Source organism: Anthonomus grandis, chromosome 21 (genome assembly GCF_022605725.1).
Source record: "Anthonomus grandis grandis chromosome 21, icAntGran1.3, whole genome shotgun sequence".
In the NCBI taxonomy this organism is placed as follows: Eukaryota; Metazoa; Arthropoda; class Insecta; order Coleoptera; family Curculionidae; genus Anthonomus; species Anthonomus grandis.
The window spans coordinates 717,431-743,242 of record NC_065566.1 but is presented as its reverse complement, the minus strand read 5'-3'; the positions used below and the strand labels follow the sequence as shown (position 1 = coordinate 743,242).

Sequence of the window (25,812 nt, the reverse complement as noted above, 5' to 3'; positions counted from 1 at the left end):
TATGTCAAATCTCTTATAAAACGAAGTCTTTTCGCCGAAACACTTTTTTTATAAAAATTTTTTTTTAGCCTCTGGAGAAGTTTGAATTTTTTTTTTAGTCACTTTTGTTCGCTTATAACAACTCACCCTGTATACCGATCTGGCCCAAAAAGTATACAGTTCTTAAGCCCCCACCGACCCTTATGTCCTAAAAATTTAAAGTTTTTTAAATGCTTTTTATTTGAGTTCTCGCGTCTGAAAGGAATTTGACCCGTTTTTTTTACGAATTTTTGACTTTGAGACAGTACCGCTCCGTTTGGTGGTACCGGAAAAAAAAATCGTTTACGGATCCATCATTCTCAATGTATTGAGAGACCCTATGCCAAATTTCATCGTTTCGCTAACCATACAGCCAAAGATATGAATTTTTATTTCCAAAAAAACACGATTTTTCGGGCCCGACCTCGCGTGCATAATATAGTCTGCGACTATATAACAAGTATAGTCGCTTCGCTCCTATACTTTTGGTCCGTGGGGACCAGTTTGGAACCTTTAGGACTTGTCAGTGGTGGGCCTTAGAGGATTTCTTAAAAAAAATCGCAAATTATCAGGTGTACTTAGGTGAGGATAACGTTTATCTGCCAAGGAAAGAGAGGACCAGTTGTTGGGGTATCATGCTTCAAAGAACCATAATTTGTTATATAGTCGCGTTGTGTGTCAATATACTGTCTTATATTTCAAATATCTGTGAAAGTATATTAATTGTATTCTAAATAAAGCCTGAATACCAAATTACAACAGAATCGGACCAATAGCAAAAAAGTTACGGTAGTCACGTGACCTAGGCTGAAACTTAAATGTCAGTCATCTGTCATAATTTATTAGTTGTATTCTAAATAAACCATAAATACAAAATTCAGAGAGAAGTTCCCATAAGGGTCTATTTCTTGAAATAGAACAAACAGGGATTTTACGTCGATTTGTTTTAATTTTTCTTTTTATTTTGAAATGTAATAGTAATAAAATATCAAAAGAATGGAGAGTAGGAGAATAAGAAATAAAAGAAACCATCAATGAATTGAATCGAAGCTATAGAAGCCGAGATATTAGTAAAAATGTGGGAAAAAACAAAAGAAAACTGGTTTTTTCCCACGGTATCATTTTTTTTTCTTAAAATAATTATTGACAAATTATAATTTAAGCCCTAAGTTGGCAATTTCAAGTAAAAAAAACCCAAGAAAAAAAAAAAATTTTTTTGGTCGAAAATCGAAAGGGGTATAGCCATGAAAAATTGCGAAAAAATGGTTTTTATTTTTTTTAAAATAAAATATAACTCTGACAACTTTTTGTCTTAAACAAAAGTTTTCGGGAATATTACGAGGTATCCGTGCGTTAAAACGAATCGGTTTTAGCTATTATACAATCGGAGAAAATTGAAAAAAACTATTAAACATAAATATCGAATTATCAAGAGCCCTATGGAAAAATTTCAATTTTTTATTTTTCTAACCTGTACTACTTCAGAGTATCTTTAAAAAAGATTATTACCAATTTGACTCTAAAATGAACGGAAAACCTATTTCTCTGCATTTTTCGATTTTCGAACAAAATCCGGGGTCAAAATGACCATTTTTCCAAAATATGCTCCAAATTCAAAATTTCTTTTTTCTGGTTAAAGACCATTCAAAATCTAATAAAAAAGCTTTATGACAAAATCTTCCACGATTTATACGAGTGCCATAATATAAAGGGAAAAATTAGATTCCATAAGAGCCTATGTATAGGGATAAGACAACCGGGATTTTACGTCGATTTTTTTAATTTTTCAGTTTTATTTCGAAAGGCAATTGTAATAAAATATAAAAAGAATTAACAGGAGGAGAATAAGGAATAATAAAAAACCATCAACGAATTGAATCGAAGCTAAAGAAGTCGAGATATTAGTAAAAATGTGAAAAAAAATAAAAGAAAACTCGTTTTTTTTCCACGGTACCATTTTTTTTTCTTACAATGATAATTGACAAATTATAATGCAAGCCCTAAGTTGGCAATTTCCAGTAAAAAAAACCCAAGAAAAAAAAAAATTTTTTTTTTGCTCCAAAATCGAAAGGGGTATGTATAGCCATGAAAAATTGTGAAAAAATGGTTTTTATTTTTTTCTAACTAAACTATAACTCAAACAACTTTTTGCCTTAAACAAAAGTTCTAGGGAATATTACGAGGTATTCGAATGTTAAAACTAATTGATTATAGCTATCACAGATTCGGAGAAAATTGTAAAAAACTATAATTCATAAATATCGAATTATCAAGAGCCCTATGAAAAAATTTCATTTTTTTATTTTTCTATCAGGTACTACTTCAGGATACCTTTCAAAAAGGTTATTATCGATTTGACTCTAAAATGAACAGAAAACCTATTTATTTGCATTTATCGATTTTCGAACAAAACCGGGCCCAAAATTAAAATTTTTTCAAAACATGCTCCAAATTCCAAATTTCTTTTTTCTGGCTAAAGACCATTCAAAAAGGAATGAAAAAGCTTAATGACAAAAATTTTCAAAATCTATAATAATGCTACAATATTATGAAAGAAGATAAGTTTCCTTTAAAGCATATCCAACCGATGATTTTTTAATTTGTTTTTCAAAGGCAAATCTAAGAAACAATTAAGTTAAAAGCAATAGGGTACTACAAAATATTATCTATAAATATATACATATAATCTGATAGGAAATTTCAATCAAATCGGGCGAATACGAAAGAAATTTTGATAGTCACGTGACTTAAAAACGCAATATTTTAAAAATTTGTAAAAATTCAATAATGGCATCCTAATAAAACTCTAAATACCAAATTTCAACCCAATCGGATCAATAGCAAATAAGTTATGGAAGTCACGTGACTTTAAAATTCAATATGTCAAATTTCTGTCATAATTTATTACTTGCATCTTAAATAAAGCCCAAATTCCAAATTTCAACACAATCGGATCAATAGCAAAAGAATTATTAAAGTCACGTGACTTTAAAATATAATTTGTCAATTATCTGTCAAAATTTATTAATTGTATCCCAAATGAAGCCCAAATACCAAATTTGAACCCAATCGGACCCATAGCAAAAAAGTTACAATAGTCACGTGACCCGGAAGTCAAATGTCAAATATCTGTCAAAAATTAATAATTGCATCCTAAATAAAGCCCAAATACCAAATTTGAACCCAATCAGACCAATAGCAAAAAAGTACCAATAGTCACGTGACCTGGAAGTCAAATGTCAAATATCTGTGAAAAATTAATAATTGCATCCTAAATAAAGCCCAAATACCAAATTTGAACCCAATCAGACCAATAGCAAAAAAGTACCAATAGTCACGTGACCTGGAAGTCAAATGTCAAATATCTGTGAAAAATTAATAATTGCATCCTAAATAAACCCCAAATACCAAATTTCAATCAAATCGGACAAATAGGAAGAAAGTTAAGGTAGTCACGTGACCTTAAAACATAGTCATGTCAAATATCTGTAAAAATTTATTAATCTTATCCGAAATAGGTACTAGGTACCAAATTTCAACCAAATCGCACCAATACCAAAAAAGTTATGATACTCGACTAACCTTAAAAATCAATAATTTCAAAAAACTTTTATTTATATCCCAAAAGCAATGTTTAAGAATTATTAACATATATTAATAATAAACTAAATAGTAAAAACTCACCTAATATCTAAATTCTTATTTTAAATTAAGTAGATCATTACGACTGACCCGTGTATATATTCGAATAATTTTAACAAAATAATCGGGCAAATTTCATTTCGTCTCACCCCGGTATAAAGACACTGACATTTCAAAAAAACGGCATTTTTCGAAGACGTCAAAATGTTTGCCGAATTTTCCTGGCCGCAATACACAATTTCCCCAAATGATATGCACAGATTCGGAAAGCCCATTCATTTTCTGATTCGGTGCTTCCTTTCCCTGATCGTTTCCGGTTCATTTTCATTCATAATTTTACAAAAAACCCAACCAAGTCCCGGCCACCTGTCACGAGCAAAAAATGTTTAACCACAAAGCGTCAAAGTATTGTTCCCACTAGCCATTTCATCAGAGTTTAGGTTGACACCTCCAATTACCTGCAAAAACGCAAAAAAATGGACTTTTTTCATAAAATCGCATTTTTCGGGTACTTGTACTATCGCTGGAACCCTGAAATTTTAGTATGTGTTGTAAAACAAAATTTCGGATCTTTTAGACGATGTCTGATCTTTTCACCATGTACAGGGACGCGGCAAATGAATTAAACGCGAAAATTCGAATTGCTCAGAACCTATTAAAGTTGGAAGATTGTAATTTTACACAAATAATGGGGTTATTAAAGTATTTAATGCCTGAGAATATAAATTGTCCAGGTGCAACCACTAAAAAGTTATTAAATAAAATGTGATTTTCGGGTCGGACCTTCATGGGTAAAGTTCATTATTGCTCACCCTGTATGGTTCCCAAAAATTTCGGTTATATGGCATATAAAAGGTAAAGGATGAAGTTATTTTTTGAAAAAAAAAATTTTCCCAAAATAAGTATCGTTTGGCGGAAAATCCTAAAAAACTGAAAATGCCAGAACTCGTAAAATAAATTTTTTACAAAAAAAAGCTCCAAGTATGTCAAATCTCTTATAAAACGAAGTCTTTTCGCCGAAACACTTTTTTTATAAAAATTTTTTTTTAGCCTCTGGAGAAGTTTGAATTTTTTTTTTAGTCACTTTTGTTCGCTTATAACAACTCACCCTGTATACCGATCTGGCCCAAAAAGTATACAGTTCTTATGCCCCCACCGACCCTTATGTCCTAAAAATTTAAAGTTTTTTAAAGGCTTTTTATTTGAGTTCTCGCGTCTGAAAGGAATTTGACCCGTTTTTTTACGAATTTTTTACTTTGAGACAGTACCGCTCCGTTTGGTGGTACCAGAAAAAAAAATCGTTTACGGATCCATCATTCTCAATGTATTGAGAGACCCTATGCCAAATTTCATCGTTTCGCTAACCATACAGCCAAAGATATGAATTTTTATTTCCAAAAAAACACGATTTTTCGGGCCCGACCTCGCGTGCATAATATAGTCTGCGACTATATAACAAGATGGCGCCCAAAATTTTAAAAAGTTTTCTGGTTAAAAGTTGTCTTTGGTCATTCTCTCTTATCAGGGTAAGACACTTTTAGTAAAACAAAAGTTTAAATTTATTTTTAGCAATTTTAATATATATATATAGATATAATTTTTTTTGTACATTGTATCTTGCTGCATCTTCTCTAGGGTTGTTTAAAATTCACATAGCTAGAGATATGTTGATAATTGAGGGTGAAGTTTCATGGAATTGTAATAAATCTTTTGGGTGTGATGATTTTTGAAAGGATAAGATAACGATAAGTTTCTGATACTTTTTTTTATTTTCTAATGTATTGTAAATTTTGAATTTGGCGGCGGCTAATGTTCATGGCGAGTTATGTAACAGTATTTTATTTTAAATATTAAGATTTCAGTGTATAGCATACAGGTGGTGTCATGCAGCATTTTTTTTTGTTACATATTTACATATTTTATAATTCATTTTTCTGAATTTATGGCTATAACATTTTTTTTTTCTCTTCATTCTTTATCTCCGGCATGAATCGTCTTAACTTTCAGGGAGGTGATTTAGTAGATATTGATATTGTGATTATTGTGACTTGGGTATATGAGCATGGACAGTATAGAGATAAAATATGTAGGGACTATAACATTGAATAGCATTCCTTATTATATATAGCTTTCCTGTTATTGACAATAATTTTTTTTTTGGTATCTTACAAGAAATAATTCTGAGAATTTCTCTATAAACTGAAACTGAGATGAACTTTAATCCAAAAATTTTTTTTTAAGTTAATTTCATTTTATTATAGAATTATATAGAGTAGTGTACACAAGTAGTAGAAAAGCTACTTGAAGTAATTTTTTTATTTCTTATTTTGGTACTACAGGGTGAAAAAAATTAGTGGTTCCAAGTAACTTGTCTTATATTATGCGGAGTTTTTTTTTCTTTTCCTTTTGCTTTCCATATACTTTTTTTAAATTTTTTTATACCGGATGTTTAAAAAAAAAAGCCGCTCTACAAAGTGGGCGTTTGGCGGAAGTTGGATGACTCAGTGGCGCGAAACATTGGAGTTATCCAACTCAGTCAATGGGTAGACTAACTTTGTACAGTTAGCTGGTGGTGGTAAAATTCCACTTAGTGCTCTTTTACCAGTATGGGGTGTCTTCCACTAGAATATACCCATACTAAGGCTCAACAAAAAAAAAATTTTAAATTATGGAAATTAAGGAAGGAGGGGGAGATTGGATTTACGATTTTTTTTATATAGTACTTTTCTTTTGAAAGTTTTTTTTTAATTTAATTTCCTTTTGGTAGATTTAATATATTATGGGGTGTTTGAAAGTTTGAAGATTACTTATCTACTTACATTTCATTTTCTTATTAGGATTATAACTTTTTAAGATTTTCTTTTAATGTAACGTTTCAGCTAGACAGGGCTAATTAAATAAATTACTTATAGTAAATCTTTGAGGCGAATTAAATTTTTTGGGCGAAATTCTTTTGCTGGGCTAGGGGACAATCGGCACGCTGGGTCATGCTTACTGTAATACTGTGAAAATATAAATTGTTTTCGAATTGTTTTTCCGAATTTTGAGATTTTTTAAGAGTGATTTAGGTATAAAGATATTTAGAGCTTATAGAAATAAATTTAGATAGATATTTTATATTAGATATTGTTATTATAGATATATTATTAGGTATAAATTATTCTAGGTTGGGCGGGAATCTTACTGAGGTGTTTTATTCACAGTGATTAGTGTTGCAACTCAGTAAAGCGTTTATACTGTCATTGGGATTTTTAACGTAGGTTAGGGGCAGTACAAACCCGGGACTTTAGATTTTTTTTTAATTTTTTTTTTGGAATAGGATGGGTTGCACTGTGTGCACCGTACCTTGTTAGCGGCTTACTTGCTCAAGTTAGATCACAATACACAATAGATACAGGGGACTACAATTAAAAAAAAATATATATTATTTTTTTTTTTGGTTTGTGTTATTGGCTGAGATATTTTTGAAGAAAATGGATATAAATAAATTGGAGCTGGACGAGCTTGAGTATGAGCTATCATCTCGAGGTGCTATCACTGCTGGTACTCTTATGGAAAAGCGTCAACGTTTAAGGTTATATTTGAAATTAGAGAAACTTAATAGTTTGCCGATGTTTGAGGTAATAGAATTGGACCCTGATAACGAATTTGATATTTGTGCAGGAAAGTGTAATTTGTTGGAAAGTGATAGCTCAGGTCTTAGTGAATTAAAAATTTTATTTTCGGACACAGCCTTGTCTTGGTATAGATCTATATGCAGTGATATCAGGTCATGGGAAGAATTGAAATGTAAACTTAGGTCTGCCTATTTATCGTCTGAATATGAGGAGGATATTTGGTGTGATATAAGGAATAGAACACAAGGTCCAGTGGAGAAGTCGGTAATCTTTATTGCACAAATGCGAAACTTGTTTCGAAAGTTACGTGAACCTCCATCCGAGGAAATGCGACCAAGAAACCCTCGTGTACGAGGGTACAAGAATTCATTGTATATTCTTCACCGCACCTTCAGAATTCTCGTGGTCCGGTGGTTTGTTGGAATTGTCGTGGTACTGGCCATTTGAGTAGTACTTGTCCACAACCCTTTCGTCGACACTGTTTCCGTTGCGGTCGGGAAAATGTGACTACCCGTTCATGTCCAAATTGTAGTAGGTCGGGAAATCCAAGGGCGAACTGTTAGTTAGTCGAGAGATCAGTTCGATTCCTAGGGTCTCGACTAGTAACCCCCGTTCCCCTATTTTAGATTACGCCTTCGCACAGTGCAATGGTGATGATCGTCCTCATCTCGAAGTCTCGATATTTGGTATGAAATTTATTGGCTTATTGGATTCTGGAGCAAATGTTACTACTAATGGTTTAAGCATATGGAATATATTACAACGTTCAGATATACAATTGTTATCCTCACCTTTTTCTCAGTGCAATTTTGGAAATCATAGTTCTAGTGAAGTGATTGGCGCAATTAACTTACCTATTGTTTTGTATGATAGGGTAGCGGTTTGCAGTGTTTTGGTGGTGGAGAAATTGAGTTGTCCTTTGATATTGGGTACAGATTTTTGGAAAACTATTTGTGTCGTTCCTGATTTGCAAAATGGTTGTTGGTATTTTGGTGTACCGTCTCAGGAAATCTGTATCACTGAAGCCATTATTCCTCAGGAAACTTTAACCCCAGAACAGCGATCCCCCTTGGATAAATTGACTTCAAAATACTTTTCTTTGATGGGTGGTAAGCTTGGTCGAACAGATTTAGTGAAGCATCAGATTAATACTGGTAATGCCCAACCCATGCGTTTGCGCCCTTATAGATACTTACCCGCCACTCTAAATATTATCGATGAGGAGGTTGATATCATGCTGCAACTCGACATTATCGAGCCATCACAATCTGCCTGGTCTTTCCCTGCCTTAGTAGTACCGAAAGGTAATGGTAAATGGAGATTTTGCGTGGACTATCGAAAACTAAATTCTGTTACGGCTAAGGATACTTATCCGATCCCTTTTATTGATAGTATTTTGGACAAATTAAGAAATGCAAAGTATCTTACTTCGTTAGATGTTAACTCTGCATATTGGCAGATCGAGGTTGATGAACATTCACGTGATAAAACTAGTTTTTCTGTCCCTGGTCGGGGACTTTATCGATTTAAGAGAATGCCATTTAGATTGACGAATGCCCCTGCAACTTGGCAGCGATTGGTAGATACCTTATTGGGAGCTGATTTGGAGCCACATGTCTTTGTTTATTTAGATGACCTAATTTGTATTTCTGAGACTTTTCAGCAACATTTAGAGGTTTTGGAATAGATTTTCCAGAGATTTCATAGAGCCGGTATAACTCTCTCTCAGGATAAGTGTAAATTTTGTCGATCCGAACTTAAGTATTTAGGATATGTTGTCGATAAAGATGGACTTCATGTCGACCCGGATAATGTGACAGCCGTATTGAACATTCCGACTCCAAAGAATACTATCGAAGTCCGACGTGTCATCGGTATGGCGTCCTGGTACAGGCGCTTCATTCCCCAATTCTCGACCGTTATTTTTCCCCTTACTGCTCTTCTTTGTAAACACAAAAAGTGGAACTGGACCCCAGAATGTCAAAATTCGTTTCAGAACATCAAAAATTCGTTAGTTTCCGCTCCTGTACTTACTTGTGCTGATTTCTCGAAACCCTTTTTGGTTCAGACTGATGCCTCAGCGTATGGGATTATCTCAAGATTTTGATGATGGTGAACATGTTATCTGTTACATATCTCGATCTCTGTCTAAAGCAGAGATAAATTTTTCCACCACAGAGAGAGAACTGTTGGCCATTATTTATGCTTGCGAGAAATTACAACCCTACTTAGAGGGATACTCCTTTAAAGTGATAACAGATCATCATAGTCTGAAATGGATTCATAGTCTGAAAGAAGCAACAGGAAGGCTTGCCAGATGGGTATTGCGGTTGCAACAATTCGATTTTGAGGTTATTCATAGAAAGGATCAAGATCATGTTGTGCCGGATGTTCTCAGTAGAGCTGTGCCAGAGATTGCTAAATTGAGTGTAAACCAGGAACCAGAAGTTGCAGATAAGTGGTATCGAAGAGTTTTCAATCAGGTCGTAGAGAATCCTATTAATTATCCCCAATGGCGAATTGAAGGAAATTTAGTTTACAAGTATGTGAAGTGTTCTTACCCGTCTCTTCGAGATGATGAAGATTTCTGGAAGGAAGTAGTACCCAAGGATCGAAGAAGTATAATTTTGGAAGAAAATCATAATCATCCTTTGGCTGGTCATGGTGGTGTCATGAAGACATACGAACGATTGAAGCGTCGTCATTATTGGCCAAAAATGAGAGCTGATGTCCTCCGATATGTAAGGCATTGCGCCAAATGTATCTCGCAAAAGCCCCTTCGGGAGCGACACGGATTAATGGGACAACAAACTCAAGTTTTGAAGCCATGGAGCACGATTAGCGTCGATCTTTTTGGGACCTTGCCTCGTTCTACTCAGGGATACAAATACGTATTGGTCGTCTTGGATACCTTCACTAAATTTCCTTTGTTCTTCCCTCTTTGCTCAGCTAAGGCCCCTATGATTTGTCGTCTTATAGAGGAACAAGTTTTTCTCATTTTCGGTGTTCCCCAATTTCTTATTTGTGATAATGGTGCTCAATTTCGAAGTGAACTTTTTTCCAAACTGTGTGAGCAGTATAAGGTCAATATCCGATATACTCCGGCTTATCATCCCCAGACTAACCCCGTGGAGCGTGTGAATCAAGTCCTTAAAACCATGTTAAGTTGTTATATTGAGGATAATCACAAGAATTGGGATCGACTTCTATCTAAGGTTGGTTCGGTCATAAGATCTTCGGTGCATGAAGCCACCGGGCTCACTCCCTATTTTATGAATTTCTCCAGAGAATATATGCCCTCGGGCGACCAACACAATAATAGGGATGTTCCCAGTATCACGCTTGTCGACTTTATGGCACGTTCACGTGAATTAAGTAAAGTATATAGGGATGTTGAGGAAAGACTAAAAGCGCCGCATCAAAGATCAAAGAATCGTTATAATCTTCGACGAAGACCAATTAGTTTTGAGGTCGGTGAGCGAGTTTATCGCAAAAATTACGATCTTTCTGATGCTAGTAAAAACTTTACTGCCAAACTCGCACCAAAATATTTGGGTCCCTTTACAATAAAGAAAAAGTTATCTCCGGTAGTCTATGAACTGATCGACGAAAAGCGCAAGTTTAAGGGTGCTTGGCATGTTAAAGATTTGAAAAAGATCCCAGAAGAAGAGCTACTCGTTGATTTCGATTCCGATTAGACTTTATCGATTTTGCTTACTGGTCGGGACGTATGTTTTTTTTGTGTTTGACTTATTAGTTCTTTTGATTTTTCAATTCTAATATAATTTCTTTTTCTCCAGTTTCTTTCCTCAAAGCTGTGCGGATTGGGTATTTTGATGTTTTTGCGGTTATTGGATAGAAGTTTCTTATGGTAAAGGCCTACCACTTGAAGCGTTTTGGATCTCCGATTAGGAATTCTATCAGAAACTACTAGAAATTTTGTGTTATTTGGTATTTCGTTGGTTATTATAGTATTATTATTTCATGAGTCAATCAATTTGAAGTTTTCATTTTTCGGACTCATTTTAATGCTTGAATAGCATTTTCAAATAATTAGATTGTTCGCACATTCTTTACTTCCCTTCCCAGTTGGATGCTTACTTCTCTTCGCATGAGAATTACTTTTCTGGTAATTCTCTTGGGGGAAGATGGGGAGTTGTTACAGGATTAATTACGCTTTAGACGGGATCTGGAGAATCCTAACTTTTATTCATTTGGTTAAAATTTTTTTAAATGTTTTTGTTCTAAATTTTTCTTTCGAAACTTTATAAGTACGAGACTGCTGACTGAGACCCACCATAATAATTACAATTGCCTTCGACTCTTAATGGAATTCGCCAATATTTTTCATTGAACCAATATCAATAATATCACGTCATCTACGTATGGGCTTTGATTTGGCCCATAGCGGCTAAACCCATAAAGTAACGAGCGAAGTTTCTCAATTTCCGGTCTTGCGTCCAGACGTCTTTTGGACTACTATTTAAGCAGTTCCGCGACGCATCTGGCGGTCTTTCCAGCTCCTGCGTCTGTCAAAGGTGAACCGTGCTGTCCGCTGTGACGGAGAGGGATTAATTGTGTAGTGAAATAAATCTAGTATCATCTCTCTCCGCCAGCACATTTTTATCTAAATTAATACTAGAAACTAAACTTCATTAGCGTTTCTGCATTTTCAAGCAAATATTTTTTTGAAGGTGATGGTTTTTAGTGGTTTGATGCCTCTCGAAACTTCGTAAGTAGTTTTCACCGTTGGTGATATTTTATTTGGTGTTCCGTGTTTCCATTGAGAAATCTTTCTTAGGGCTCCTTGAAAATGAGTACGTAAACCGCCAGTCATGACCCAGCAGAGATATACAGGGTGGTCCGGTTTCGATGGCGGAAAATTAAATGGCCGACGGAGAACGAAAAAATAATAAGTTTGCTATTATAAATAATAATCGAAAAATGATTCGTTAAAAAATTACAGGGTGTCAAAATTCTAATTAAAAAAATATTTTTTTTTTTATTTTTCGTAAACCACTTTAGATATTTTAATGAAATTTGACACGTTTAGACAGTTAATCAAGACGCATCTTTTTGTGCAAAAATTATTAATTTCATTCACCAGTGGCGTGTGTGCGGGCCGATCTTCATACAATTTTAATTAAAAAAATGATGCGCCACTGTTTTTTTTTTAATTTCTTTTTTTTATGAAATCCTTGTTTAATTCAAAATAAAAAACATCTTTTTACTTTTTGTCGTACGACACACTGTTTACGAGTAAAAAAATAAATTTTTATAAATGCTGATTTTTTTTATTAAACAAAAAATATGAAAATACTAAATTTAATTAAAGACTAAATTATTCTGTTGAGTTCTAAAAAAGACACAAGTATTTGGATTCTGAAATTCAAATAAATAATGAATATAATAATGCCGGCAAGAAGGCAATGTATGCATAAAACAAAAGACGGTTTGTTTGTATTTTATTATGACAGTTAATTATTTAAGTAAGTCAAATTATTGCGTTGGTTAACTTATTAATTTTGCTATTGTTAACAGTGTTGTTAAAAGTATTGTGGAAAATGCGTTTTTCAAGTAATGAATACGCTGATATTCATTTTTGTTATGGATTTTGTGATGGAAATGTGGAAGCGGCAGTTCGTGAATATCGAAGACGGTATCTAAATAGAAGATTCCAGATACTCGCGTGTTCATTAGAACACATCAAAATTTTAGGAACTTTGGTCTACGTAGTAATAATGAGCAATACCGAAACCAGAGAAATAATAATGAAAATCGTGTACTGCGCACTTTTGATAATAATCCAAGGCTGAGCTCTCGCAAGGCAGCTCAACAACTACAAATTCCTAAATCTCAAATATTGCGAACCTTACACGCTGACCACAGGTATGCATATCACCTACAGCCTGTTGAGGGTGTTTACACCCTGGTGATGCTGAAAAGAGAGTAAGATTTTGTCAATGGCTTTTCATGAAAATGAATTTTCAGTTAATGTTTGGTTGGGCGTTATTCGTGATAATGTTTGTGGTCCGCATTTCCTACCTCCAAGGCTAAGCTCACAACTATTTCTAGAGTTTTTAAATAATAGTCTGCCGGACTATATTAAGGATTTACCCATTAATTTGAGACATGAAAGTTGGATACAACTGAATGGAACCCTCCCACATTTTGGAATAGGTGTAAGAAACTGGCCTTATAATAATTACCCTCAAAGGTGGATTGGCCGGCTAGGGAGGAATGATATTAATCATCAAAATGGTATTAGACCAATACTCTAGCCACCCAGGTCATCGGATCTTAATCCACTAGATTTTTACGTTTGGGGAAACATTAAGGATAAAGTTTACGCTAATCCCGTATTTAACAGAGAGGAATTAATCTTAAGAATTCAGGAAGCATGTAATGACATGCAAAATCAGTCAAAACCACAAAGTTTTCAAAATTTCAAAATTTTGTGGTACTGACAAAAGTCAGTACCACAAAATTTTGTGGTACTGACTGCAATAAACTCCTTAATAACTCGGTGTAGAAAATGTATTGAGATCGGTGGGCTGCATTTTGAACAACTTCTTTAATTATTAATTGTTTTTATTTTGTTATTGTTTTTAAACGAATTAAATGTGTTATCTTATGTGTTTTTATAAATCAGCATTTTTACTCGCAAACGGTGTGTCGTACGACAAAAAGTAAATAGATATTTTTTATTTTTCATTAAACAAGGATTTCATAAAAAAAGAAATTAAAAAAACAGTGGCGCATCATTGTTTTAATTAAAATTTATTAAAATTGTATGAAGATCGACCCACACACACGCCACTGGTAAATAAAATTAATAATTTTTGCACAAAAAGATGCGTCTTCATTAACTGTCTAAAGGTGCCAAATTTCATTAAAATATCTACAGTGGATTAAAAAAATAAAGAAAATTGATTTTTTTAATTAGAATTTTGACACCCTGTAATTTTTTAACGAATCATTTTTCGAATATTATTTATAATAGCAAACTTATTATTTTTTCGTTCTCCGTCGGCCATTTAATTTTCCGCCATCGAAACCGGACCACCCTGTATATATATATATTATATAATGAAAAGTATTAGTTAATTAATTGAAAAACATATATCTGATGATCTTAAAAACGTGTAAACACAAATACTTAAATAAAAGATATATATATAACTAACGTATTTAAATTTTCATAATAATACTATAAATTATTTTTTATCAGATATGAACAGCTTTCCTTTTTAAGGGTTCTTAGGGATTCATGATAACATAATCAGTAGTAATTAAAAATTCATGTATATATATATATATATATATATATATATATATATATATATATATATATATATATATATTTCATTTTCTATATATAAACCAATAAAGGCCATATACATGAATTTTTAATTACTACTGATTATGTTATCATTAATCCCTAAGAACCCTTAAAAAGGAAAGCTGTTCATATCTGATTAAAAATAATTTATAGTATTATTATGAAAATTTAAATACGTTAGTTATTCTCCCAGTTTTTGTACTATTTTATTAGTATTCTATAGTTAAAGTTAATTCGTAGAGTTTATTTAGAGTTCTACTTACGTTTGGTTTATTATTTTCATCTATAGTGTTTAGTTTTTAAGTAGTTCATCTTGTTTGAGAGCCCCAATTTAGGTTATTTAGGTTATATTATTGTAAATCCCTGTAGTTCTAATTTTCTAGAATTTGTATACTTGCTTGCTTTGACTGTCAGTATTCTCCTAAAATTATTGGTCTCTTTGGGCAAAAACATTGAAGATAATTCTAAATATTTCGAAACTGTTCCATCGGGTTTTAAAAAGGACGCGCTTCGTGACAAATCATTCAGTTTAATAATAAACAGTAAAAATAATTTATAGTATTATTATGAAAATTTAAATACGTTAGTTATTCTCCCAGTTTTTGTACTATTTTATTAGTATTCTATAGTTAAAGTTAATTCGTAGAGTTTATTTAGAGTTCTACTTACGTTTGGTTTATTATTTTCATCTATAGTGTTTAGTTTTTAAGTAGTTCATCTTGTTTGAGAGCCCCAATTTAGGTTATTTAGGTTATATTATTGTAAATCCCTGTAGTTCTAATTTTCTAGAATTTGTATACTTGCTTGCTTTGACTGTCAGTATTCTCCTAAAATTATTGGTCTCTTTGGGCAAAAACATTGAAGATAATTCTAAATATTTCGAAACTGTTCCATCGGGTTTTAAAAAGGACGCGCTTCGTGACAAATCATTCAGTTTTAATTGTTTAGTCAGTTTTTACCTTGGAAACAATTAAACGACAGTCAAGGCGAGTTAGGTTAGTGTTTTTGACGTTGACAATAAAAGTGTGTTCCCGAATTTCGTTACAATATAATCATCCAAGAATTAACATAGTCACTTCCATTTATATATAAAAAAATTAAATTCCACTAAGATATTTAAATTTAGATAATTATTCAAAATGCAATACTGTAGTAATTTTAAATAAATAAAAAAAAATTGATAAAAGAATTAAGAGTTACTTGAGGTATGCTTAAGGCGAGGAATTAGTAAAAAAAAACAAATCCGCACTGAACTACTGTTCAAGGGGAAAATCCAAAACGTGATCACGTGTTGTTTACAAGAAGTATATGTTTGGAGCCTAATTCACAACACCTCACTGGCCCTAAAATACCTTTTACAAACTCTAGTCAAGTCACATTAATCTAAATAAAACTTTTAAATAGTAAGGTTCGAATTTAAAAGCCTATTAATGGTATGTTGGTGCAATATAACCTGTTAACCAACAACCAGCATTATGACTAAATAGGTTATTTGTAGCAAATAGCCGATCCCTTATACGGTGATCCAGGCTCAATGTCAAAATCAATTATGTCGATGCTCGACTCAAATGAAAACCTTTGAGTTAATATTAATAGACTTAGAAAGAACCTCTTAACGCTTTTGTTTTACATAAAATAAAATAAACCCATAAAATTCAAATTAATAAATCAACCCCCAACCCTAAATCAAACCGTTCAATAAGGGAAAAATAAAATAAAATGTGCAAAAACTTGCGTGTCCCCTAATATCTTGTGTATTTTGGCTAAGGTAGCTTAACTCGCGAGCTCTGGAACCAGTCAGCTACAACCAGGGTAGCGACCACATGGACAAATCGATTTCGGGTAAGTTCCAATCCAAAATCGCAGAGCCACAGTACAATGCTCAGTCCAGGCTGTGTTGAGGCTCCTTTAAGCCGGTTGCCAACAGTGTTGGGATGACCAGAAGAAACCAGAGAATAGGAAGAGACCAGAGAATAGAGGAGAGATTGAGAAAAAGGAGAGGCCTCTAAAATAGAGGACAAAAAAATCAGTAAAATAAACACACAATCAATTCTATGGCAATTACCAACATGTTGCTACATACCCAAGGTGGTGAGCGAGGCCTAGAGTCTCGTTTTGTGGTTAGAAAATTTCAAAATCCCATAAATGGTGTGGGAGCAGCCGACCAAATCCAAAAATGTCAGGTCAATCCGAAATCCTCTCGGCTACAACTTCCCACTAGACGTTCATCAAATTAAACCCCAAAACTTGGGAGGAATATTTTTCCATTCAACCAAATTACCGGCAAGATGAACTTAAATTTTCCTTTTTTTTTTAAAACCGCAAAATGTCAACTGTTCTTTCTGATAACGGGATGGCTATAGGCTGAACAAGGAACTGACAACTGACCAGACAGTGACAGGTGACACTGGCAGTGAACTTGTCACTCTCTCTCTTCGATACGATCTGACCCTGCCTCTTGGTGAAAACTACGCGGAGCCTCACTTTACCAAAATAGAAATTCCGCAATACCACAGCAAAATGATACTTCTCGAATACTAAAACATGGAAAACTAACAAAATGTTCCCAACGGGGCTACGAAATTTTAATTTTCCTCTTACGTCGCTCTGCCTAATTTATGACGCTCCGTCATCCGCCAAATGGAAACCAAACTTTAATGGGAAACAGCAACGCTGCCAAACCTCCACAACAACATGTGTGTCAATAGTCATTACTATCAATCGGCTAGCAGGGTTAGAAACCAGAAGTCAAGGAATGTTTATTTACCAAAACTTAACTTGAAGAACTGAAGGGAAATATAGCAAGCAAAACGGGGGAGGCCAATTTCAAATCAATTAGGATATCTTGCCCAACATGATTCCGCTATAGAAGAAAGTATTTGTAAGTTTTCCTACACTAACGGATCACCATCTGAAAGGTCTTATTTACTCCACTCATAGTGCAATCTGTGGCACAACAGCAGCCTCTAGAAGTCCCTCTATACCCCAGACATATACCGGCCTCATAGAAACTCTTGACAAATAAATCAAAGGTCAGAAAGCTCCCAACACCAGGTACATGAATAGGGACTAAGGAAACATAATACAAATAACTCCACCGAGGTGTGCTGACAGGATAGGGTAGGTAAATATATTCCTACAAATAATCAAACCCCAAATTCCATTTATAAAAACTGTAAATCACACAACCCTTCCAAGCCGATACCAAAAACCATAAACTTTTGCCCGAATTTATATGAAATCCCATGTTACCTGCTTAGGGCAAAATCTGCATGTAACAACATCCAAAGCGTGAAACAAACACCGAACACAAAAGGAAACACAATATCACATAATTACAAGACTGGGTTATAGATAACGCCGGTCGTCGATCGGTAGCGATGATGAGTCCACCATTAGCGCCATCTATTGTACCAATTGCATATCTTCTTTAAGTTACGTGATAGATTACTTGTAGTTAATACCGTTTAAATATTACAAAAAACCAAGCCGTCTTAATGTGTTATGTTGTACAGCAAATATGATGCCGGCAATCCTGGGATCAATTTCCGACATTGTAAAATTTTCTTTTATTAATTTTATTAATAATTTCAAAAACGAATGAAATAAGTTTTTAAAATAATATAATACAAAATAGTCAATATGTACATATCTATGGTAAAAAAAAAGTAATTTTAAAGACTGCAAAGTAGACATTATTATGTATGACAGATATGAACGATTAACAGAAACAATCTGGACAACATAACGACGTTTTTCACCGACGTTAAAGTAACGTTTCTAAAAGAACTTCTCCCAGATGACATTTAAGGTCACAAAATATCTGTGACCCTAATATAACCTAAAAATGACGTCGCTTACTCAAACTGCTGACCCGTCTCGGTTTGAAAGCTCTCGGAGTTTGTATCTTTTTATTAGCTGTATAATTTTGTTTTTTAAATCTTCCAAATTTTTTAGTTCTTTAGTGTAAATTTGCCCCTCTAAATAATCTCACAAGAAAAAAACTGGTCGTGTTAAAAGTCAGGTGACCGGGCTGTCCCCTTGACAGGACCGCTAGTTCCCATCTGCCAAGTATAAGGTAAAGCACCATTTTATTAAAGCTACATATTTCGCCGTTCTGCTAGAGGAACTTATCTCGAAAATCAATATTTGAGCTATAGTGTATGCGTCTATAATGCAATAAAGACTAAAAAGATTTGGTAAAATATATCGGATATTCCGTTTAAAAAAAAGTTACTTAGCAATGAAAACTTTGTTTTTCAGACAATCTGCACATTTACCAACACTGTGAACAATGTTTTATCTTATTTTTTTATTTATAACATATACATGGGCGAAAGAAAATCGTGTGTAAATAGAGTTGAGGTACACTTTATAACAAAACGTTTAAAAAGTGGTGGATGGACGAATGGACGAAAAGTGATATTTTTATTTTGAAAAAATCATTAAGTTATAAAATTTTATATTTTTTATATGTTATTATGGATACAAACTATCCTTTTTTTAAATAAAGCAACTAATTATTAAAATAACAAATACACAATCTAATACAATATTATTTTTTTGCTTTCGAGAAACTGTTCTGATCTGGTTGTCAATTCGTCCTTTATTGCAATATAATTTATCTAAACAGAAATAAGAAAAAAGTTTAAAGGCTGAAAAATATTATTTATTTGTAATCTTTATTTAGAGACAGAGTTATCCTTACGTAAAAATTACTGAATTTTACTATTAAGAACATTGCTGAACATTGAGCGAACAATCAATAAGAAAAATCGTTTGAAAAAGTACAGTTTTTGACGACAAAAACTTCCTTACGATAAAAAAACTTTTAAATAACGATGGACTATTAGTTCTCAATATCAGATTATAAAAGAACTCTGCCTTGCATACTCTGCCTTGTACATGGTTAAGTAATTTTTGCACCACCGCATTTTAAGAAAGTGTTTTTCAATTAATTAACTAATACTTTAGAGGAGCCAAAATGCGCTTCGCGAACAAGATGAACTACTTAAAAACTAAACACTATAGATAAAAATAATAAACCAAACGTAAGTAGAACTCTAAATAAACTCTACGAATTAACTTTAACTATAGAATACTAATAAAATAGTACAAAAACTAGGAGAATAACTAACGTATTTAAATTTTCATAATAATACTATAAATTATTTTTAATCAGATATGAACAGCTTTCCTTTTTAAGGGTTCTTAGGGATTAATGATAACATAATCAGTAGTAATTAAAAATTCATGTATATGGCCTTTATTGGTTTATATATAGAAAATGAAAAGTATTAGTTAATTAATTGAAAAACTTATATCTGATGATAAAAACGTGTAAACACAAATACTTAAATAAAAGATATATATATATATATATATATATATATATATATATATATCTATATATATAGATATATCTATATTTATATATATTATATCTATATTTATATATATCTTTTATTTAAGTATTTGTGTTTACACGTTTTTATCATCAGATATAAGTTTTTCAATTAATTAACTAATACTTTTCATTTTCTATATATAAACCAATAAAGGCCATATACATGAATTTTTAATTACTACTGATTATGTCATCATTAATCCCTAAGAACCCTTAAAAAGGAAAGCTGTTCATATCTGATTAAAAATAATTTATAGTATTATTATGAAAATTTAAATACGTTAGTTATTCTCCCAGTTTTTGTACTATTTTATTAGTATTCTATAGTTAAAGTTAATTCGTAGAGTTTATTTAGAGTTCTACTTACGTTTGGTTTATTATTTTTATCTATAGTGTTTAGTTTTTAAGTAGTTCATCTTGTTCGCGAAGCGCATTTTGGCTCCTCTAAAGTATTAGTTAATTAATTGAAAAACACTTTCTTAAAATGCGGTGGTGCAAAAATTACTTAACCATGTACAAGGCAGAGTATGCAAGGCAGAGTTCTTTTATAATCTGATATTGAGAACTAATAGTCCATCGTTATTTAAAAGTTTTTTTATCGTAAGGAAGTTTTTGTCGTCAAAAACTGTACTTTTTCAAACGATTTTTCTTATTGATTGTTCGCTCAATGTTCAGCAATGTTCTTAATAGTAAAATTCAGTAATTTTTACGTAAGGATAACTCTGTCTCTAAATAAAGATTACAAATAAATAATATTTTTCAGCCTTTAAACTTTTTTCTTATTTCTGTTTAGATAAATTATATTGCAATAAAGGACGAATTGACAACCAGATCAGAACAGTTTCTCGAAAGCAAAAAAATAATATTGTATTAGATTGTGTATTTGTTATTTTAATAATTAGTTGCTTTATTTAAAAAAAGGATAGTTTGTATCCATAATAACATATAAAAAATATAAAATTTTATAACTTAATGATTTTTTCAAAATAAAAATATCACTTTTCGTCCATTCGTCCATCCACCACTTTTTAAACGTTTTGTTATAAAGTGTACCTCAACTCTATTTACACACGATTTTCTTTCGCCCATGTATATGTTATAAATAAAAAAATAAGATAAAACATTGTTCACAGTGTTGGTAAATGTGCAGATTGTCTGAAAAACAAAGTTTTCATTGCTAAGTAACTTTTTTTTAAACGGAATATCCGATATATTTTACCAAATCTTTTTAGTCTTTATTGCATTATAGACGCATACACTATAGCTCAAATATTGATTTTCGAGATAAGTTCCTCTAGCAGAACGGCGAAATATGTAGCTTTAATAAAATGGTGCTTTACCTTATACTTGGCAGATGGGAACTAGCGGTCCTGTCAAGGGGACAGCCCGGTCACCTGACTTTTAACACGACCAGTTTTTTTCTTGTGAGATTATTTAGAGGGGCAAATTTACACTAAAGAACTAAAAAATTTGGAAGATTTAAAAAACAAAATTATACAGCTAATAAAAAGATACAAACTCCGAGAGCTTTCAAACCGAGACGGGTCAGCAGTTTGAGTAAGCGACGTCATTTTTAGGTTATATTAGGGTCACAGATATTTTGTGACCTTAAATGTCATCTGGGAGAAGTTCTTTTAGAAACGTTACTTTAACGTCGGTGAAAAACGTCGTTATGTTGTCCAGATTGTTTCTGTTAATCGTTCATATCTGTCATACATAATAATGTCTACTTTGCAGTCTTTAAAATTACTTTTTTTTTACCATAGATATGTACATATTGACTATTTTGTATTATATTATTTTAAAAACTTATTTCATTCGTTTTTGAAATTATTAATAAAATTAATAAAAGAAAATTTTACAATGTCGGAAATTGATCCCAGGATTGCCGGCATCATATTTGCTGTACAACATAACACATTAAGACGGCTTGGTTTTTTGTAATATTTAAACGGTATTAACTACAAGTAATCTATCACGTAACTTAAAGAAGATATGCAATTGGTACAATAGATGGCGCTAATGGTGGACTCATCATCGCTACCGATCGACGACCGGCGTTATCTATAACCCAGTCTTGTAATTATGTGATATTGTGTTTCCTTTTGTGTTCGGTCTTTGTTTCACGCTTTGGATGTTGTTACATGCAGATTTTGCCCTAAGCAGGTAACATGGGATTTCATATAAATTCGGGCAAAAGTTTATGGTTTTTGGTATCGGCTTGGAAGGGTTGTGTGATTTACAGTTTTTATAAATGGAATTTGGGGTTTGATTATTTGTAGGAATATATTTACCTACCCTATCCTGTCAGCACACCTCGGTGGAGTTATTTGTATTATGTTTCCTGAGTCCCTATTCATGTACCTGGTGTTGGGAGCTTTCTGACCTTTGATTTATTTGTCAAGAGTTTCTATGAGGCCGGTATATGTCTGGGGTATAGAGGGACTTCTAGAGGCTGCTGTTGTGCCACAGATTGCACTATGAGTGGAGTAAATAAGACCTTTCAGATGGTGATCCGTTAGTGTAGGAAAACTTACAAATACTTTCTTCTATAGCGGAATCATGTTGGGCAAGATATCCTAATTGATTTGAAATTGGCCTCCCCCGTTTTGCTTGCTATATTTCCCTTCAGTTCTTCAAGTTAAGTTTTGGTAAATAAACATTCCTTGACTTCTGGTTTCTAACCCTGCTAGCCGATTGATAGTAATGACTATTGACACACATGTTGTTGTGGAGGTTTGGCAGCGTTGCTGTTTCCCATTAAAGTTTGGTTTCCATTTGGCGGATGACGGAGCGTCATAAATTAGGCAGAGCGACGTAAGAGGAAAATTGAAATTTCGTAGCCCCGTTGGGAACATTTTGTTAGTTTTCCATGTTTTAGTATTCGAGAAGTATCATTTTGCTGTGGTATTGCGGAATTTCTATTTTGGTAAAGTGAGGCTCCGCGTAGTTTTCACCAAGAGGCAGGGTCAGATCGTATCGAAGAGAGAGAGTGACAAGTTCACTGCCAGTGTCACCTGTCACTGTCTGGTCAGTTGTCAGTTCCTTGTTCAGCCTATAGCCATCCCGTTATCAGAAAGAACAGTTGACATTTTGCGGTTTTAAAAAAAAAAGGAAAATTTAAGTTCATCTTGCCGGTAATTTGGTTGAATGGAAAAATATTCCTCCCAAGTTTTGGGGTTTAATTTGATGAACGTCTAGTGGGAAGTTGTAGCCGAGAGGATTTCGGATTGACCTGACATTTTTGGATTTGGTCGGCTGCTCCCACACCATTTATGGGATTTTGAAATTTTCTAACCACAAAACGAGACTCTAGGCCTCGCTCACCACCTTGGGTATGTAGCAACATGTTGGTAATTGCCATAGAATTGATTGTGTGTTTATTTTACTGATTTTTTTGTCCTCTATTTTAGAGGCCTCTCCTTTTTCTCAATCTCTCCTCTATTCTCTGGTCTCTTCCTATTCTCTGGTTTCTTCTGGTCATCCCAACACTGTTGGCAACCGGCTTAAAGGAGCCTCAACACAGCCTGGACTGAGCATTGTACTGTGGCTCTGCGATTTTGGATTGGAACTTACCCGAAATCGATTTGTCCATGTGGTCGCTACCCTGGTTGTAGCTGACTGGTTCCAGAGCTCGCGAGTTAAGCTACCTTAGCCAAAATACACAAGATATTAGGGGACACGCAAGTTTTTGCACATTTTATTTTATTTTTCCCTTATTGAACGGTTTGATTTAGGGTTGGGGGTTGATTTATTAATTTGAATTTTATGGGTTTATTTTATTTTATGTAAAACAAAAGCGTTAAGAGGTTCTTTCTAAGTCTATTAATATTAACTCAAAGGTTTTCATTTGAGTCGAGCATCGACATAATTGATTTTGACATTGAGCCTGGATCACCGTATAAGGGATCGGCTATTTGCTACAAATAACCTATTTAGTCATAATGCTGGTTGTTGGTTAACAGGTTATATTGCACCAACATACCATTAATAGGCTTTTAAATTCGAACCTTACTATTTAAAAGTTTTATTTAGATTAATGTGACTTGACTAGAGTTTGTAAAAGGTATTTTAGGGCCAGTGAGGTATTGTGAATTAGGCTCCAAACATATACTTCTTGTAAACAACACGTGATCACGTTTTGGATTTTCCCCTTGAACAGTAGTTCAGTGCGGATTTGTTTTTTTTTACTAATTCCTCGCCTTAAGCATACCTCAAGTAACTCTTAATTCTTTTATCAATTTTTTTTTATTTATTTAAAATTACTACAGTATTGCATTTTGAATAATTATCTAAATTTAAATATCTTAGTGGAATTTAATTTTTTTATATATAAATGGAAGTGACTATGTTAATTCTTGGATGATTATATTGTAACGAAATTCGGGAACACACTTTTATTGTCAACGTCAAAAACACTAACCTAACTCGCCTTGACTGTCGTTTAATTGTTTCCAAGGTAAAAACTGACTAAACAATTAAAACTGAATGATTTGTCACGAAGCGCGTCCTTTTTAAAACCCGATGGAACAGTTTCGAAATATTTAGAATTATCTTCATTGTTTTTGCCCAAAGAGACCAATAATTTTAGGAGAATACTGACAGTCAAAGCAAGCAAGTATACAAATTCTAGAAAATTAGAACTACAGGGATTTACAATAATATAACCTAAATAACCTAAATTGGGGCTCTCAAACAAGATGAACTACTTAAAAACTAAACACTATAGATGAAAATAATAAACCAAACGTAAGTAGAACCCTAAACAAACCCTACGAATCAACTTTAACTACAGAATACTAATAAAATTGTACAAAAACTAGCAGAATAATTAACGTATTTACATTTTCATAATACTGCTCCCCTCTCAAGTTTGATCGTCCCGATCAAACATGGGACCACCTGAGTCATGATAGGGCGCTAGCCGGACGATGTTTACAATTTTCATCTTCGCTGTCGGATGTCGTTGGATACGGTACACCACGTCGTTGATTCTGGTGACCACATTGAATGGACCTTCCCAATCCTTCTGGAGCTTTGGTGACTTGCCCTTCGTCCTCCGTGGATTGTATAACCAGACTTTATCCCCAGGATTAAAACCGGTAGAATTTGCCTAACGTGATATTACGTGTGATAACATGATTTCATTCTGTTACTTTCTAGATGAAGTTTATCCCGTGCTTGTTCGTGAACAATTTGTAAACGCTCTTGTAAATAGTCGACGTACTCCTCAAGTGTTTCAGACTTATGGGGTCTTCCAGTAATAATGTCCAAAGGTAAACGAAGTTCATCACCGTAGACAACTTTTGCCGGGCTTTTTCCAGTTGACTTGTGGACAGAAGAACGATATGCCAATAGGAATGGCTGTATACAGGTATCCCAGTCGGTTTGCTTAGAGTTTACTACCATCTTTAAATAGGTTTCAAATGTGCGGTTAAATCTTTCAACCATTCCATCAGACTGAGGGTGTAGAGGGGTTGTACGGGTCTTATTGATTCCCAGCAACTGGCATACTTGTTGGAATATTTGTGACTCAAAGTTCCTTCCTTGGTCTGAATGTATTTCTCTGGGTACACCAAATCGACAAATCCAGTTCTGGAACAGCACTTCAGCTACTGTCGTTGCTTCTTGGTTTGGAATCGGATAAACCTCGGGCCACTTACTAAAGTAATCCATAGCAACAAGAGCATATCGGTTTCCGGAGCTACTAGTAGGAAAGGGTCCTGCTACGTCTATGGCAATTCGTTTAAAGGGTGCACCAACAAGATACTACATCATCTTTCCTC

The 25,812-nt window shown here is 33.4% G+C and overlaps 1 protein-coding gene and 1 long non-coding RNA gene across 8 annotated transcripts in view; one reads left to right on the top strand and one right to left on the bottom strand.

Moving 5' to 3' along the window:
* The window catches only part of LOC126748056 (uncharacterized), a 1,030,708-nt gene that overhangs the window by 642,124 nt on the left and 362,772 nt on the right, over positions 1–25,812 (top strand). The window lies entirely within an intron of this gene.
* Positions 1–25,812, bottom strand: part of LOC126748083 (uncharacterized) — a 128,780-nt gene that overhangs the window by 1,373 nt on the left and 101,595 nt on the right. The window contains exon 2 of the long non-coding RNA XR_007664621.1: positions 3,244–3,702. This is a non-coding gene — a long non-coding RNA (uncharacterized LOC126748083). The remainder of the gene's footprint in view (positions 1–3,243; positions 3,703–25,812) is intronic.